This window comes from Suncus etruscus, chromosome 9 (genome assembly GCF_024139225.1).
Source record: "Suncus etruscus isolate mSunEtr1 chromosome 9, mSunEtr1.pri.cur, whole genome shotgun sequence".
NCBI classification, from domain to species: domain Eukaryota; kingdom Metazoa; phylum Chordata; class Mammalia; order Eulipotyphla; family Soricidae; genus Suncus; species Suncus etruscus.
Window position 1 is genome coordinate 106725180 of NC_064856.1, and position 9482 is coordinate 106734661.

The 9482-nt window shown below is 55.3% G+C and overlaps 1 protein-coding gene across 3 annotated transcripts in view; it reads right to left on the bottom strand.

Annotated features, from left to right (window-relative positions):
* AHNAK (AHNAK nucleoprotein) overlaps positions 1 to 9482 on the bottom strand; it is a 30492-nt gene that overhangs the window by 20531 nt on the left and 479 nt on the right. The gene's annotated exons all lie outside the window — the stretch shown is intronic.

Sequence of the window (9482 nt, forward strand, 5' to 3'; positions counted from 1 at the left end):
GCAGTTCCGGCTCTGGGACACCCAGAGTCTCTGAATGTTCCAGAAAGCTCTGGCATCTTCCACAGGGAATACAGGGAGGTAAGCAGGGTCTAAGGATGTGTTGCTGGAAACTCACAGGCACTTCGCTGCTAGTCTGGGTGTCAGAAAGGGGTGTCAGCAGGGGTGTGAGGACAAGAGGGGAAATGGGGGCTCCCCTCACCCCCATAAGCTAGGAACAGGGCTCTTCCAGGAAACCACCACTGGTCCTTCCACCCACTGTGACAGCAAAGCTGGGGCCTCTCCTCCTCAGTCTGGGCCTGGGAGGCAGGAAGGTACTGCAGATGAAACCACAGTCCCTCCTTACTGGGCACCCCTCTTCCTCCCAGCAGCACCCCTTCTGCTCAACCCTGCACAGGGTGCTGAAGAAGCAGCTGCGAGAGTGGGGAGCAGGCCAGCTCACCCTCGCCCACACGGGCCCCACCCTCCCTCCTTCCCCGGTGAGTCACCACCAGGCAGGCAGAGGGTCACACCTAAAACCCCAGTGACAAAGAGCTTCCCAGGGGAACAGTGGGCTTGGAGCTCCAGGGCTGGCCAGTTCCTCAGATTGGGGGACCCCAGGTCAGATGGCTCAGAGGGGCCTGCGGTTCATGGCTCATGTTCTGTCCCCCCGAAGTGGAATGAGGCTGGCACAAGGTCAGTCCCCTTGAACTTGGATGGAGCTACCTGTTTAGACTCAGACTCACCAGGAGGGACCCCCACCACTTCCTTCACCCCAAATTTGCACCACTAATGGCCAAGGAGAGAGAGAGTCCAGCAGGGGGGAAGGGACCTTGCACGCACAGAGCTGGGAAGAGTCCCTGAGCACTGCCAGGTGTGGCCCAAAAAGAAAAAGGAAATAAAGCCACAGAACTGGGCCCTGCAGATGTTCCAGCTCAGGGAAGCTTCTGGGAGACTCAGGTCACAGCAGACAAGAACTTCTTTCTGCCTCCATTCTCACCCAGTGCCATGCCCAGTGATCCCCATATGTACATAACCTTCTGGGGGTGGGAGGGAGCTGCAGGCATTGTCTGACCTTCCCCCCTCCCAGGGAGATCTTGGAGATTTGGAGAATTCTACACATCTTAGCCAAACTCTTAATCTTGGGGTCTAGGAGAAACCTCAAAACTAGTCAAAGGGATCATGGGTGGCTCAATAAGGTGGAGAAGAGGATTCCTAAATAAACAAGCAAACAAACACAGAACTAAGGAGTAGGGGGGAGGGTTTTGCATGTTGGTGGCCCTGGTTCAACTTCCAGCACCATCTAAGCCCTGGGCCAGAAATAGATAAATTCCCCCCAACCAAAAATATAAGGAAAAAGAAATGAAACATCATGTTGAATCCCCAGTTTGCACTGGCTGCATTTCACCAGCTCCAAGGCCAGGCATGGCTACTATCTAGCCCAGAAAGACCCTTTCCAGCACCACAGAAAGGGTTATAAAAAAAAAAAATGGCCTGTTGTTTACAGAGGTGGGGAAGCAGGGCCCAGAGCAGCAGGAATGGAAGCAGGGAGCAGGGGCGGGGCGAGGCCCTGGCACCCTGGTGTGCCAGCTTCCACCCACGCAGGCTCACAAAGGCCTTTGGAGCACCCGTTGAGCTGCTGGGCAGGGCAGGGGACATTGGGGCAAGAAACCTTCCAGCTGCCAAGTCGAGGTACATCAGCCCGAGTCCTGGGGACTCAGTGTCACTGGAACCTGGAACACGGGGTAGAGAGAGACCATCCTGGAGAGTCCAACCGGCCTACAGAGCCGGTGACTGCTCTGAGCCTGGACATGTTTGGGGGTTGGCAAAGGGGTGTGAAGAAACACAGAACAAATTCACAAACTCCAGGCAGGTGACCTTGGCTGCATTTGTATACTCAGACCCCCTAGAACTAGGGGCCCTTCCCCCAAAAAAGTCAGCCTAAAGGCAGCCAAGGAGGGGTCTACTATTGCTAGAGATTCTGATAGGACAGTAATTTCAAGAGTTAGGCCCAGGGCTCCCCATGTCTCCTGCACCCAAAAACAAGCTATGTGCTAGAGGAGAGCAGGCTTACACACCTACCTGTATATACTGGCAGAACACAAGAGGTGATGCCCCGGGGGAGACTGAAATGACTGAAGAACCCCACCACCATGGGCCTGTTCACCTAGCACAGAGGCAGTAAATGGGGAAACACTTCCATCAGCCCCACCATTGACCAGGATTCACACCTGGATAACCCAGTTCTGCCTCAGCAAACAAAAAGAACCAATGTTTGGGGGCCAGAGAGATAGCACAGCGATGAGACGTTTGCCTTAGAAGCAGAAGGATGGTGGTTCGAATCCCGGCATCCCATATGGTCCCCCCTGCCTGCCAGGAGCGATTTCTGAGCGCAGAGCCAGGAGGAGCCCCTGAGCACAGCTGGGTGTGACCCAAAAACCAAAAAATAAAGAAATAAGAGAGAAGCCAGAGAGAAGGGTTAGTGGGGAAGGCCTTGTCTTGCACTCCAATAAATTGTGGCACCCCATGAGGTCCCCTGAACCCTGCCAGGTGGAAACCCTGAGTATGGCCGGGTGTGGCTCAAAAACTAAAAAGCAAAGAAAAGAAATGAAAGAAAAAGGCACACCCAGAGAGGTGCCCTCCTACCAGCAACACTCCCCAGCTGGCATTAGAAAGCTCCCCATGAAAGAACACCCAGACAGGACACCCCAACAGGCTGGGAGAGAAACTGCTGAGCACATCTGGATCCTCAGTTCCACGCCCGGGGTCTCGTTCCATGCCAGAACAACGCCCTATGATTAAGAATTTATCTCCTCCTATTGGAAACGCAGCACAGGGCCCCCAGGAAAATGCAGGCAAAGGAGGGGACAATGGAGAAAAGTAAAACTGGGAGGGCTCAGGCTGGAGTGATAGCACAGCAATAGGGAGTTTGCCTTGCATGCAGCTACCCAGGACAGACCTGGGTTCAATCCCCGGTATCCCATATAGTACCCCGAACCAGGAGCAATTTCTTCTTTTTTTCCTTTTTTGGTTTTTGGGTCACACCTGGCAGCTCAGGGTTACTCCTGGCTCTATGCTCAGAAATTGCTCCTGGCAGGCTCGGGAGACCATATGGAATGCTGGGATTCGAACCACCGTCCTTCCGCATGCAAGGCAAACGCTTTACCTCCATGCTATCTCTCTGGCCCCCCAGGAGCGACTTCTGAGTGCATAGCCAGGAGTAACCCCTGAGCGTCACCGGTTGCAGCCCAAAATCAAAAAATAAATAAATAGGGGCCGGGTAGGTGGCGCTGGAGGTAAGGTGTCTGCCTTGCAAGCGCTAGCCAAGGAAGGACCGCGGTTCGATCCCCCGGCGTCCCATATGGTCCCCCCAAGCCAGGGGCGATTTCTGAGCACATAGCCAGGAGTAACCCCTGAGCGTCAAACGTGTGTGGCCCAAAAACCAAAAAATAAATAAATAAATAAATAAATAAATAAATAAATAAATAAATAAATAAAGACTGAGGGGACCCCACACTGCAAGGACTAGGCTTCCCGATAGGGAGGAAGACACTAAGAGATCCTAAAAGATCTAATAACCAGCCAGCCAGGGACATGCCTGACCCTAAAGAGAAAGATACAGGGAGAGACTCAGAAAACAGAGCTGCAGGGATGCAGGGAGAGAACCAGCCAGCCAGGGACACACCAACTGGTGCCCCAAAACCAGGAGGGAGATCTACAGGGGAGAGACCTCAACACAGCAGGTACAGGAAGCAGTCCCATCTCCCTGGCCAATATGCCAGTTGCATTTTCTGGCTTGGGGCCATGAAGCCAGGATCTAGGGGACCTTGACGAATGGGGCCCATTTCAGCAGATGCCCCAGGGGCCAGAAGTCCTTGGCTGCCCAGAACCAGGCTTACCAGAAGCTGCTCTTGGGCCCACCAGGAGAAGACCAGAGGATTGTCCCTCTGGACTGAGCAGGCACCAGGAGAAAGTCGGGGCTGATTTCTCTTCCAGCACCTGCACACTAGGTCCTTCACTTCCACAGTTCCAGGCCTCTGTCCCCCTCTATGGACCCAGGCAGAACTCAGGATCTGCAGTTTAAACTGGCCTCAGGTCCAGAACCTGCTGGCCAACCCCCAAGGGAGCATATTCAGGTAAACCAGAAAGGGAGGATCAGTGGGTGGAGCCATAGCACAGTGGGGAGGGCTCTAGCCTTGCACACAGCCAACCCCAGTTCGATTGTTTGCACCCCTATGGTCCCCTGAGCACTGTCAGGAGTGATCACTGAGTGCAGAGTCAAAGAGTAAGCCCTGAGCACTGACAGCTCTGGCTCCAAATCCAAAACAAATTAAATTAAAAAGAAAACAGGGGGGCCAGATAGATAGTACAGTGGGTTGTACATGGTTGACCTGGTTTCAATCCTCAGTCAGAGGTAACCTCTGAGTGTCACTAGGTGTGATTCCCCCCCAAAATTAAAAGTAATAGATAAGATCATGCGAAGTGTAGAAGAGGAGAGAAACACATACACCCTGTGTGTACTCACAGAGACAAGGACACACACCCCGTATGTGCGCTCACAAAGATCATACATATACATACATTCACATATGCCCCATGTGTGCTCACATAGCTAGGCGCACGCACGCGCACGCACACGCACACACACACACACATACACACACACACACACACACACACACACACTCACTCACTCACTCTCCCCTCCTCTCAGTCCTGCCTTTCACAGCTCTCCACACCTGCCTCGGCAGCAGGTGCCCTGCCATGGGGGGGAGCCACCCCATCCATAGGGCAGCACCTCCCTCATGCCCACTGTACCTGCCTCACTCCTTGGCCCCACCTACAGTCCTGGGGTGGAGTACAGGGGCCACTAGACCATCCTCAGCCCTCGGCTGTCCCCCAGCCACATCAAGCAGTGGAGATGTTTTTCTCATAGGTCTGGGGGTCTGCAGAATTGGGGGTTCATACCAGAGGGATTCCCTCCTGAACCTCCGCTTAAAGCACAGCCCCCAACTTGGCCAGTGAGTGGCTTCTGGGGCTCTTTCCTGTTGCCTTTCTCCATGTCTGGCCATGCCTAGTGTCTGTCCTCACCCCAGGGAACTCCCCAAGCCTCCGACCTCCATGTTTCTCTTCCTGCAGGATGGGCAAGATCCTTCCTTCCCTTGGCAGTGGAACATTCTCCAGGGGGGAATCCCCACACCTCACGTCACAAATAGGACAAGTCTGGGACTGAAAAGAGGTGGGGGAGAAGGGTATAGAATGCCCAAAGGGAAGAGGGCACCTCTGGCTGCTGCCAAGCTTTGCAGCCAGGTCCAGCTAATGCATACACCCAGGGCCGGGCCGATCCCCCACTGCCCCTCAGCTCAGCCAGGAATCAGAGTTCCAAACTCCAGGCACTTCCCCTTCCCCTAGAACCTCCTCTACCCCCCACCCCCGGGACCAGGCAGGATGCCCCTCCCTGGCCAGCCGTGGCCAGCCATGTGCACAGCCCTGGCTTGGCCTCACCCCTCTCGGGCCTCTGAGCCCCAACTCCAGTCCCAAGAGCTCCCTCCAGCCCTTCCCGACAGCCCCTGCAGCCCCCTGGGAGAAGCTTCGAGAAAGGCAAAGTTCCCACCCTTCCCGGTTCACTCTCAGACCCAGTAGCAATTCCTGGAGGCCCCTATGATCTGTGAGAACCTTCTGGCCCAGCCAGAATGGCAACACACCCACCCCATCTTGTGACACAGAGACCCACAGGCCCTTGGCTCAAAAGAAGAGCTTCAGCCACAGAGATTGGGGGAGCCAGTGAGAGAGTACAGGCAGAAGTCATGTGAGGGCTTAATCTCCACCCCAGCCCTACCAGCAGTGACTCCTGAGCACAGAGTCAGGAATAACCCTGAACACTGCCCGGTGTAGCCCAAAAGTTAACAAAAAATTCAAAAATCCAAAATCAGGAGCCAGGGAGATAGATAGCTCAACAGGCCTTTATACAAGGCCGACCCAGGTTTGATCTTCTTCCACATCCTATATAATCCCCCAATCACCACCAGGAGTGATTCCTGAGCCAGAAGTAACAACTAAGCACTGCCAGCTGTGGCCCAAAAACACACCAAAAATATTTGTGGGGCCGGAGAAATAGCACAGTACTAGGGTGTGTGTCTTGCATGCAGCCGATCCAGGACGGACCTGGATTTGATTCCCAGCATCCCACATGGTCCCCAGTGCTTGCCAGGAGCGATTTCTGAGCACAGAGCCAGGAGTAACCCCTAAGTGCCGCAGGGTGTAACCCAAAAAAAAAAAATTTTGTAAGACCAAAAGCCCAAGAGTCACCTTAGCCCAGAAAAACTCCTGGTGGCCAAGTAAGGCTAAAAGGGAGGGAGATTTCAGTCCAGATTCAAGTGCATGCACCAAGGTTCGCCCACCTGTACCCCCACATTCTCCGGGGGCACACCCAGAATCAAAAGGCCAGACAGAAGGAGAGGAGGGTCAGATGGAGCCCAGGAAAAGCCAAACACGGGGAAAGGTGGGGACAAAGAGGACCCAGATATAGGCCAATGGCGCTGCCCACTGAGAGTTCGGTCCAGTCCCTTCCACAGGCCACAACCCACACTCAGGCCCTCGTGCACACAGCACTTAGCAGCAGTTGTGGGGAGAAGCGGGGTGCAGAGGGGAGCAGAGGGGAGCGTTCCCGGCAGCAGCTGGACGGGCTCTCCCAGTTTGGCCTCGCTGCTGTCCCCAGGCGGTTCCCAAGTTCTGAGGGAGGCGGTGACCACACCCAGGGCCCACACACCCCTCCGCCCTCACAGCTTTGCCTCAACCCCTCAAACCAGCTCCTCAGGCTCCAGCCGCGTGCTCTGCCAGGGCTGGCCAGCCAAGGCCAAGTGGAGCAAAAGAATTTCACCTGGGGGGCCCCCAAAGACACCTCCACCAAGGGGCCCCAGGGCAGCCCTCACTCACTCCATACTGTTCTCCATCCAAAGGGGTCCCCCATGTCTCACACCCAAAATCGGTCACCCTTGGGGTCTGGGCCTTCAGTTCTTGTTAGTAGTGTCTGGCTTTGGGAGTCTTGCAGAAGGCCAAGACCCCAGAAATATCTGGGGGGGGGGGGGCTCTCACACGGGTAACATGAAGTGCATGTGATCCATATCCCTGGGTGTCCCATGACCCATGAACCCACACATGACCCTTTCAGGTCTTCAAGACCCTCCATTCCAAACTTCAGTCCCTCCACACTGTACCCCTGGAGTACCCTCAGAGCGGGCAAGGCCCTCAAGCCTAAGGGTCTCTTAAAATCACCCTCCAACATGGGGAGACCGACCCAGCCCCCAAAATCAAGCCCAGCCTATGTGCTGGATAAGGAAGCTTCCCCCTTGGGCTCATGAAAGGAAGTCAGGGCCATACCCTGCCCCAAAGGGGTTCTCTGGGGGAAAAGGGGGAACAAGGAAAGCCCCAAGTCTGCACCCCTGATTTATTTATTCCGGGAGAGGATTGGGGCCACACAAGACTGTGCTCAGGAGGGGCCATAAGTAAACACCAATTTATTTTTTTTTATTTTTTATTTTTATGTTTTTGGGCCACAACCAGCAGTACTCAGTGATTACTCCTGGCTCTGCAATCAGAAATTGTTCCTGGCAGGCTTGGGGGGCCGGGGATTGAACCCAAGTCAACCATATGCAAGGCAAATAAATGCCCTACACACTGTGCTATATCACTCTGGTCCCTTGAACTCCTATTTCAACCCAGCATAGTGTAAGGCCTGAAAACGCCTTCTTTTTTTTCTTTTTTTTTTTTTTTTTTTTTTTTGGTATTTTTTGGGCCACACCCGGTGGTGCTCAGGGGTTACTCCTGGCTGTCTGCTCAGAAATAACTCCTGGCAGGCACGGGGGACCATATGGGACACCAGGATTCGAACCAACCACCTTTGGTCCTGGATTGGCTGCTTGCAAGGCAAACACCGCTGTGCTATCTTTCCGGGCCCCTGAAAACGCCTTCTAAGACATAACTTTTTTATTTTTTTTTTTTTGGTTTTGGTTTTGGGGACACACCCATCACAGCTCAGCTTACTCTCAAGGCTCAATCCTAGAAGGGCTCCAGGGATCCTTTGGGGTGCCGGGGATCAAACCTGGTCCCTGCATTCAAGTTCCTGATCCTTGTACTGACTGTCCTCAATGAAACCCCACGGACATTATCCATCTCTCCTTCCAACCACTCCTCACTTACACCAGTCAGCTACAGCTCTCCCAGGCATCACTCTGCACCCCAAAAACCAGCTACAATACATCATGTATTGGTCTGTGCAGAGAAGGGCAGGAGATCCCCAAAGAAGACAGCTCAGGCCCAGAACCCATCACTAGCCTTTGCACCCCCTTTTCCTCTGACAACTCTAAAGACTATCCTGAGAGGAGATGCCCCGACATTTCCATAATCCAGGCACTCTACAGCAGGGTGGGAGATTCCCTGAGGGGTACCCCCAGAACCACACCCTATTGCAAGGGGGCATACTGGTGGTAGCCACCGGGCACACCAGGAGTGGCCAGACGCTGAGAGGGACTACCCGCAGCAGCCAGTGGTCTTCAAACTATGGCCCGCGGGCCACATATTGTTTTGTTTCTTCATTGCAAAATAAGATCTATGCAGTGTGCATAAGAATTCGTTCCTAAGTTTTGTTTTTACTATAGTCAGACCCTCCAATGGTCTGAGGGACAGTGAACTGGCCCCCTGTTTAAAAAGTTTGAGGACCCCTGATAGACGCTCAGATCCATGGGGAGAGGGGGTGGAAAGCCCTGCTCTGGGTCCACCCACGTGCCCCTCCTGGCCAGCGGACATTGAGGCTGCACCCCCATATCCAGGGCCCTCCTGGCAGAACACAGGCCTTACATAACCGGGCTCAGCTGGCACCTCTGAGGCCCCCCAAGACCCCTCGCCGCTCCAGCCCACGAGCACCGCTCCACGGAGGCAGAGGGGTCCGACGGCTGCCCCACGTCGCGCCCCCAGCCCCTTCCTCCTCCCCTTTGCCCCTCTACTCCTCCCCGAGCTCTGGTCTGAATTAGTCACCGGCTCCAACCACCACATTCCTCAGGCTGCTGGCGCCTGGCCAGGCGCTGGGGCGGGGGCCCGCGCCCGCCCGCCCGCCCGGACGGGTTTGGGAGTGGGGTGTGGGGTGTTTGGGGGGGCTGGAGGGGCAAGCGCCGCCCCTGGAAGGGAAGGGGCGGTGCACTGAGGGCCAGCAGCAGCCCCCCGCCAGGAATCTCCCCACCCCACCCTTCTCGCTCGCTTGCCCGTCTCCCTCCTCCTGGAGTGCCAAGCCTGGAGTTTTTTTGGGGGCCCCCTGGAAGGCCGAGGAGGGGTGCACGAAGACAGGGAGAGGACGGCGGGAGGGGAGAGGGTGCAGAGGCCAGGAACGAGCAGGGGAGAGGCCCACACGGTGTGCAGAACCGAAATGGGTGGGGCCCGCGGGAAGACTGGGTAGTGGGGTGCAGCGCGCGCGCGCGCAACCGGGACGCACGGGGGGCACCACGGGGGGCTCA